Source organism: Oncorhynchus keta, chromosome 22 (genome assembly GCF_023373465.1).
Source record: "Oncorhynchus keta strain PuntledgeMale-10-30-2019 chromosome 22, Oket_V2, whole genome shotgun sequence".
NCBI lineage: Eukaryota > Metazoa > Chordata > Actinopteri > Salmoniformes > Salmonidae > Oncorhynchus > Oncorhynchus keta.
In genome coordinates, this window is record NC_068442.1 from 36,115,365 (window position 1) to 36,123,960 (window position 8,596).

The 8,596-nt window shown below is 42.5% G+C and overlaps 1 pseudogene; it reads left to right on the forward strand.

Moving 5' to 3' along the window:
* The first annotated feature begins 372 nt into the window (after nt 1–372).
* LOC118373935 (mitochondrial import inner membrane translocase subunit TIM44-like) overlaps nt 373–8,596 on the forward strand; it is a 28,314-nt pseudogene continuing 20,090 nt past the window's right edge.

The following is an 8,596-nucleotide window of genomic DNA, read 5'->3' on the forward strand; positions in this document are numbered from 1 at the left end:
TTTACGTTTTGTGCAACAATTGAGTATGACCAGACTATCTGAAGTGATTTTTTTTGTAACTCTCTGAAATCTTTGAAAATCATACAGTATCTAGTAGGAGTAAACTGTCAATTTCATAAGCAAAATAGGCTTTGTTGTCTTTAACAGTTTTTGTTATCAAAATCTCATGAGTTGGCAATATCACTTGTTTTAGGTATGTATTGTATGCCTAACAAAGCATCTTGGCCAATCATAATGTGGCTAGAACAAAATGTTTCGTAATGTTTTGAGTTTTTCTTATTGTGCATTTCATCCTCCAGCAAAGTGTTAAAAGTTTTCTAGTGTCCAGTCCTTCATATTGCTCCTACACAACAGACCTCATGTATACAGGATATGTGGGTCCCTCACAAGTTCCTCACAGGTAACAGTGAATGTTCCGCTTGTGATAATCATGCTAATCATTAATTGTATACAATTTGAATTGTACCTTCCTTTCTGTTTTACAGTTCACTAAGTTCTTAGTTTTAACATTCAAAGTGCTTAGACAGCAGTGTATCAAATCAGTTTCTGCTTTAGCCAACCAGGCCTTGCCCTGCAATGTAGTGTGTGTGGTTGAATGCAGAATTTGTCAGATAACCAAAATTATTTTATTCTTATGCAGAAATGTGTTCCTCTCTCTAACTAATACAATGACCATATCTTGCTCGAGGTGCGGTATGCATCAGACAGGAAGGTGGCCGAAAAAGCTTCTTTGGGGGGTTCTTGGATAACCTCAAGCAGGAGCTCAGCAAGAACAAGGAGATGAAGGAGAACATCAAGAAGTTTCGCGAGGAGGCCAAAAAGCGGGAAGAATCGGAAGCTCTGAATCAAGCTTGGCGGAAATATGTGAGTACCAAAACATTTAACAGATTCATTCCATTATATTTAGGTCAAAATCTGTGGCCCGGCAAATAATATTGAAGCGTGTGTCACACGTTGTCCCATTGGACAAAGGATGTTGTTTGGCAGGTTGGATTGGACAATTATTTGTTTTTTGTCTTCTCACTTTTCACACTATTCCATTTCACTTTCTTCCTCAGAAAACCATAGTCTGAAACTGTGAAGATGTCTGAAGTTCTGAAGAAGAAGTTAGGGACCTTCGCAGAGACTGTGAAAGAGGTACTGTACATGGATTGTCTGCTGTAGTCACTGTCATCAGCTTTGATCACTGAACCTGAGTATGGTAAATGTAGCGCTGCATGTTAATTAAATGTCAACATGGACATTAATAACATAAGTAGGCCTTTGTCATGTCAACAGAAAGGGTGTGAGGGTCAGACATAAGAAGTTCATGTTCCTGTGTGTCTGTTTTTTAGGGTCTGGAAGAGGTCAGTCGTACAGATATAGGGAAGAAGATCAAGGATCGCATGGAGGAAGCAGTCTGTGTCCAAGAGTGGAGGGAAACTGGGAAAGACTGGTGCCTTCAGAGCAATATCACAGGTGAGACCTAAATAGTCAGGGACAAGGTACAAAAAGGACCAATCCAGCACTGTTTTTTTATTGTCACTGCATAAACCAAGTAAGTTTAATGATCAGGAAGGAATGTGCAGAATCAACCCACTGATTAGGTAGTGCATCATAACAGCCATGCATTTCCTCTGAAGCCTGCTGTATGTGCTCACACAGGGTATTGAGAGTGTGAAGAAGGAGATTGATGATCTTAATCAGAGTGGGCCCCCAAGAGACTACGGAAGAGGAGCGACTTTTCATCCAAGGCTGAAGAAAATGAGAACAAGGTCTTCGAGGCTAATGAGTACGAGCTGCCAGTCTGCCACTTATTCAGCAGCATACCACCTGCATACCACTGCTGGCTTGCTTCTGAAGATAAGCAGGGTTGGTCCTGGTCAGTCCCTGGATGGGAGACCAGATGCTGCTGGAAGTCGTGTTGGAGGGCCAGTAGGAGGCACTCTCTCCCCTGGTCTAAAAAATATCCCAAATCCCGAGGTCTGTGATTGGGGACACTGCTGTGTAGGGTGCCGTCTTTTGGATGGGACGTTAAACGGGTGTCCTGACTCTCATCCCCCTCCTCTCCCCTGTAACTATTCCCCAGGTCGTTGCTGCAAATGAGAACGTGTTCTCAGTCAACTTACCTGGTAAAATAACGGATAAATAAAATCCAGTATCGCTAGATCTCTAGATCATTACTCAAGTAGAATTGTGTTCAGTAACACAACACATTTTTCAGTGCCCAAAATGCACTTTGGGGTGTAATTTGGATAGACAGCCACAGTGAAATGCAGTTCTAGTCTAGATAACGGTTTACTTTCTGCTGTACTATGTCTGGTGGATGTGTGTGAGCACTGAGCAGGGATCTGTTTTCTAGGGAGGCCATGGGAGTGGTGCTGCACAGGGACTCTAAGTGGTACGCACCATGGAAGGACATCAAGGACCACAACATGGTCTTCAACAGTGAGCATGTCTCTCTTATCACAGTTTTTTTTTCACCTGTCTTTAGTTTTCATTGATGTCACTAAGTATCACCCTTCTGAATCATAATTTAGGATGATATGTTTTGATGAATACAGAGCTATTCCTTTAAAATATACACTCATCGACCAGTTTATTAGGTACACCACCTGTTCACGAAAATGTACAGCGACGCAAACTAGTCACCTTTCGGTGAAATTCACTGTTTTTAATCCAAGAAACGTGTTTTGTGTAGATCCGATGGGGGAAAACGTTTGGGGGTAGGGGTTGGATCACTACTGGCTGTAAGTGAACGAGTGATGGCCAATCGTTTACGTAACAACAGAATTCAGCGCAGCACGTGACTGAAGAAAGAAGAGGCAACCAACTTCATAGTTACAGCATCAGCTCGCACTCTGGGAAGGCAGCTTGCCAGTTACAGCGCGTCCCCTGAACGATAACGAAGTGGCAATGGTAGGTGAGAAGCCTGACCACGGAGACAGGGGTGAGTGCAAAAAAAACTATTTTTGTCCCTCACCAGTTTACATCCCTGAATGTATCGCTCCTACAAACAGTGAGTAACACGGCCGTGGCTTGCTATATAAAGCAAGCAGACGGGCATCGAGGCATTCAGTTACTGTTCGATTGAACTTTAGAATGGGTAAAACTAGTGACGTAAGCGACTCAGGGTGTGGAATAATTGTCAGTATCTCAGAAACGGCTGGGCTTTTTCACACACGCCAATGTCTAGAGTTTCCAGAGAACGATGTGACAATGGGGCCACAAACAGACAAATAACAGTGCAGCACCACAGTGGTGTGCAGAACAGCATCTCAAATTATTGTCACGGATGGGCTGTTGCAGCAGACGACCACACCGGGTTCTACTTCTGTCAGCTAAAAACAAGAAGCGACTCCAGTGGGCACGCGATCACCAACACTGGACAATGAGCAGTGGACAAATATTGCCTGGTCCGAAAAAATCCTTGTTCCTGTTGCGTCTTGCTGATGGCAGAGTCAGGATTTGGCGTAAGCAGCATAAATCCATGGACACATCCTGCCTGGTGTCATGACGTTGTCCTTGGGGTTAGGTTTATGACAGTCATAAATGCCTCTTCCCCCCTTTTTCCTCTCTCTACGCTACTGAGGTTACATTTGCAAAACCCTTGGTTATAAAACTTTTCAAACACGCCCTCCTCTCCCTTCCAATATAAGCCCTTGACGACAATAGAACTTCCTGTTCCGGGGATGTAGGACGACGGTCCTATGTCAGAATGGTTCAGATAATAACTACAGAACGAAGCCAACATCAGCATGAGCTTTGGTTGCGAATGGTATGAACTTTGAACTCTTATTCACTACAGAAGTGATACCTCCTAGCCGCGAGTTAGCAACCGCAGCTGCAAACGCAGGTTAGGAAGGAACAGACAGAGTATCCTGTCGACCACACAACGACGTTACTACAACGTATACAATTGACCACCAGAGACATTCTTCAAAGGACTCGGTTGGGCAACACGGCCTTCCATCTACCACCAACCTACCGAAGCGCAACTCAGAGTAAATATTTATTGCATTTTCCTTTTCCAAATGGGCGGTAATTTAGAATGCATAAGATACTGTATTTACGATAGCCCAGCTTCTTCCCTTTGTACCTCAGTCTCCCCGCTCTTTCACTCAAACCCAGTCCCTTTTCCTTTGTGTAACAAGCTGTCATATCTGTTCCGCCCGCCAGGGACCTTTTCATTTATGATGCAATTTGTAATCAAGTTATGATTTAATTATGTGTAATTCTGTGTGATTAGTTAGGTATTTAGTAAATAAATAATTAAACCCAATTTTGTATTGCTGATTCAAATTGTTAGCCAGGGTTCGTGCAGATAACTAAGAATTTACAACTTTCAGATGAGACTGAATTAAGGTGACGATTGATATTGACTGCTATTGATGTAAAATATTACTCGGCCTTTAAGAGTTTATTCGGAATATAACAGCTCTATAAATATTATTTTGTGGTGCCCAACCCTCTAGTTAATTACATTTACATGATTAGCTCAATCAGGTGATATTAATTACGGATAAATTATTTTATAGAATAGCATGTCATATCACTTAATCCGGCATAGCCAAAGACACGACACTGGTGTCAATAGTACAAGCTGGTGGCGGTGGTGTACTGCCGTCCAATCTCTAGCAGCTGCGTGATGCCAGCGCGTCATCATAGACCAACATGGAAAGTTTCCGACTTGTAGAATCCATGCCCAGAAGCATTTGGGCTGTTCTGGAGGCGAAGGGGGGTCCGACCAGGTCCTAGATGGAGATGTAAACTGGCTGGTGAGTTTTATTCAAAACTATTTTTATGAATGTCTGCTGCTGTAATATGTTTGTCCAGTAGATGAGGCTAAGTTCAAGTGTAAAACTACCCATCAGTGGCTTAGTGCTGTTACTCAGCCTCTGTGAGAACCATGCCCATATGCAGTGGCTTGTTGCTCTGAGGTGCAGGTGTGTTTGTAAACTTGACCACGTGTAATTTACTTTTGACTATACCTTGAAGATTAATTTGTGTTCATTGCCAAATTCAAACTATTGTCATGGTTGCCAGTCAGAAATGTCCCGGCCTCCAAAATCACAGTCTTTAAGGGATCTAAACCTAGCCTCGGAGTTGTTTGTGGGGTGAGCAGCAAGGTATATATGAGGAAACCCTCTGCTAGCTGATTGACTGCTGTATCAGTCTGGTGAACACTGTCCTGCTCCTATTAACCTTGTTAATCTTAGAGCTAATGGCCCCATTACTAACGAGCAGCAGGTAATGGGAGGCCAGGGACTACCAAGGGATAAGGTACGAGAGGTTGGGGACTAGCTGCCTTGAAAACTGTGTTTCTATCTTAGGTTTACACCAGTCATCCTCAAGAGGTGGACAGCGGAATGGGAACAATACGGGCTTGTGCAGGCCAGTCAAGTTCTTCCATACCGATCTCTGCAAATGTATTTCTGTATGGACCTCGCTTTGTGCATGGGAGCATTGTCATGCTGAAACATGAAAGGGCCTTGCCCAAACTGTTGCCACAAAGTTGGAAGAACAGAGTCATCTAGAATGTCAATGTATGCTGTCAAGGCGAAGGGTGGCTACTTTGAAGAATCTCATTTTAAAATATATTTAACACATTTTTGGTTACTACATGATTTCATAGTTTTGATGTCTTCCCTAATCTATATTACAAAGTAAAAATAAGGAAACCTACTCATTCAAGGGTTTGTGTTCAACCTATTGACTGGTACATATAGTTGTCATGACGCCCCCCCCCATAAATGCCTTTCTCCCTTTTCTCTCCACTCTACAGAATGGACTCTTGGAAAGCCCTGTGTTACCACAGATAAAGTATGGTAGCATCAAAAGGTTGGGGAATGGAACAATATGTCCCTTTCTCAACCAGTTGAAAGTGTCCGTTGGTACTTAAAGAATATGATGTCAGATCAGTTGTATCTAGGATGACAAATTGTATCTTGTAATGTCTACTACACATTCTAGTTATCAGATTCACATGGAATTGTTGTGCAATTTAAATGTTTAAATATGAAAATATTTGTGAAAAGATTGTGATTTTTATCTTAAAAAATTAGAGCATTGCTCAAACTTCTGCTCAGTCAGTGGCCATGTCCAAGTGAACAGACATTAGTTTCTCCCCCAGTACAAAAGCCTGGTGACGGAAGTCCACCGGAGTTCCAGAATGTTAGGACTGCTGTTTAAAATGGTGAATTTCAAGGTGGAGGTGACGATCACCACGCTGGAATGGTGAGTTTCGACAAGACCAGCCAGAATACAGAGCAAGCTGATTATGGCAACTTGTTATGAACTTTGAAGGATTATTTACTAGAGAAGAGGTGATAACTCGACGTCTAGGATGTATCAGCTGCAGCTGTAAACGTATGTAGGAAAGGACAGACAGTTTCTTAAGAACAGAGGGAACTTCAATGTATCCACTCTACAACACTACGACCAGAAAGATTCTTCAGAGGACAATGGCGATCTCTGCTGTGTGTGTGTGTGTGTGTGTGTGTGTGTGTGTGTGTGTGTGTGTGTGTGTGTGTGTGTGTGTGTGTGTGTGTGTGTGTGTGTGTGTGTGTGTGTGTGTGTGTGTGTGTGTGTGTGTGTGTGTGTGTGTGTGTGTGTGTGTGTGTGTGAGAGACATTTATTTAGTAAATAAGTAATTAAGCCAATTTGTGTATTGCTGATTCAACTTGTTAGCTAGGGTTCGTGCAGATAACCAAGTACTTTACTACAACCAGAATGAGACTGATCGATGTGACGATGAATAACTGACTGCTGTTGACAAAAGATATTCAGATCTTTCAGAGTGGATTTGGGACATAGCCGGTCTATATAAACCCAATTCGTCTGTGGTGCCCCAGGTTATTATTGGTTTAATTCAATCATGTAATCAATTAAACGTTAGGTAATCGATTTTGATAAAATAACAAGTCATATAATTGAATTATAGTCAGAGACCCGACCTTGTGGAGCTCATGTTAGCTAGGTAGATGAGTTAGGCTAAACAACTAGGGTGGGGGTTTGTTACTACGGCGATAAATTACAATATCCAATATTGTAATTATTGTACAATATTTGCCACCTAGGAAATTTGTGTGATTGGATGTCTCAAATATATTGATACAAATGATAAATTATAAATTATAAATTATAATTTCAAAGATTTTACTGAGTTACAGTTCATATGAGAATCAGTCAATTGTAATACATTCACTAAACCCTAATCTATGGACTGGGAATACTATGGACTGGGCATACTATGGACTGGGCATACTATGGACTGGGCATACTATGGACTGGGCATACTATGGACTGGGAATACTATGGACTGGGAATACTATGGACTGGGCATACTATGGACTGGGCATACTATGGACTGGGCATACTATGGACTGGGAATACTATGGACTGGGAATACTATGGACTGGGCATACTATGGACTGGGAATACTATGGGCTGGGCATACTATGGACTGGGCATACAATGGACTGGGCATACTATGGACTGGGAATACTATGGACTGGGCATACTATGGACTGGGAATACTATGGACTGGGAATACTATGGACTGGGAATACTATGGACTGGGCATACTATGGACTGGGCATACTATGGACTGGGAATACTATGGACTGGGAATACTATGGACTGGGAATACTATGGACTGGGCATACTATGGACTGGGCATACTATGGACTGGGCATACTATGGACTGGGCATACTATGGACTGGGCATACTATGGACTGGGCATACCATGGACTGGGCATACCATGGACTGGGAATACTATGGACTGGGAATACTATGGACTGGGAATACATATATGCATTTGGTTGGTCACCTTAAAAGAAATGGGCCTCAGGATCTTGTCACAGTAGTTTTGTGCATTCAAATTGCCATCGATCATTTTTATTTTATTTATCCTTTTTTTAACTTGGCAAGTCCGTTAAGAACAACTTCTTATTTACAATGATGGCCTAGGAACAGTGGGTTAACTGCCTTGTTCAGGGGCAGAACGACAGCTCGGGGATTTGATCTTGCAACCTTTTGGTTACTAGCCCAACAGTCTAACCACTAGGCTACCTGCCGCCCCTATAAAATACAATTGTGTTCATTGTCCGTAGCTTATGCCTGTCCATACCATAACTCCATTGCCACCATGGGGCACTCTGTTCACAACGTTGACATCAGCAACCCGCTCGCCCACACGACGACATACACCTGGTCTGCGGTTGTGAGGCTGTTTTGGATGTACTGCCTAATTCCCTAAAATGACGTTAGAGAAATTAACATATTTTCTGTCAACAGCTCTGGGGGACATTCCAATTGCATGCTCCCTCAACTTGAGACATTTGTGGCATTGTGTTGTGACAACTGCACATTTTAGTGGCATTTTGTTGCCCCTAGCACAAGGTGCACCTGTGTCATGATCAGGCTGTTTAATCAGCTTCTTGATATGACACCTGTCAGGTGGCTGGATTATCTTGGAAAAGGAGAAATGCGAGAGATCTGGGGTCTTTCATTTCAGCTCATGGACACGGAAGCACCACTTGTTGCGATTTTATATTTTTGTTTAGTGTAGTATTTAGTTTAGCATTTAGTGTAGTATTTGAGTACTCCTGGTT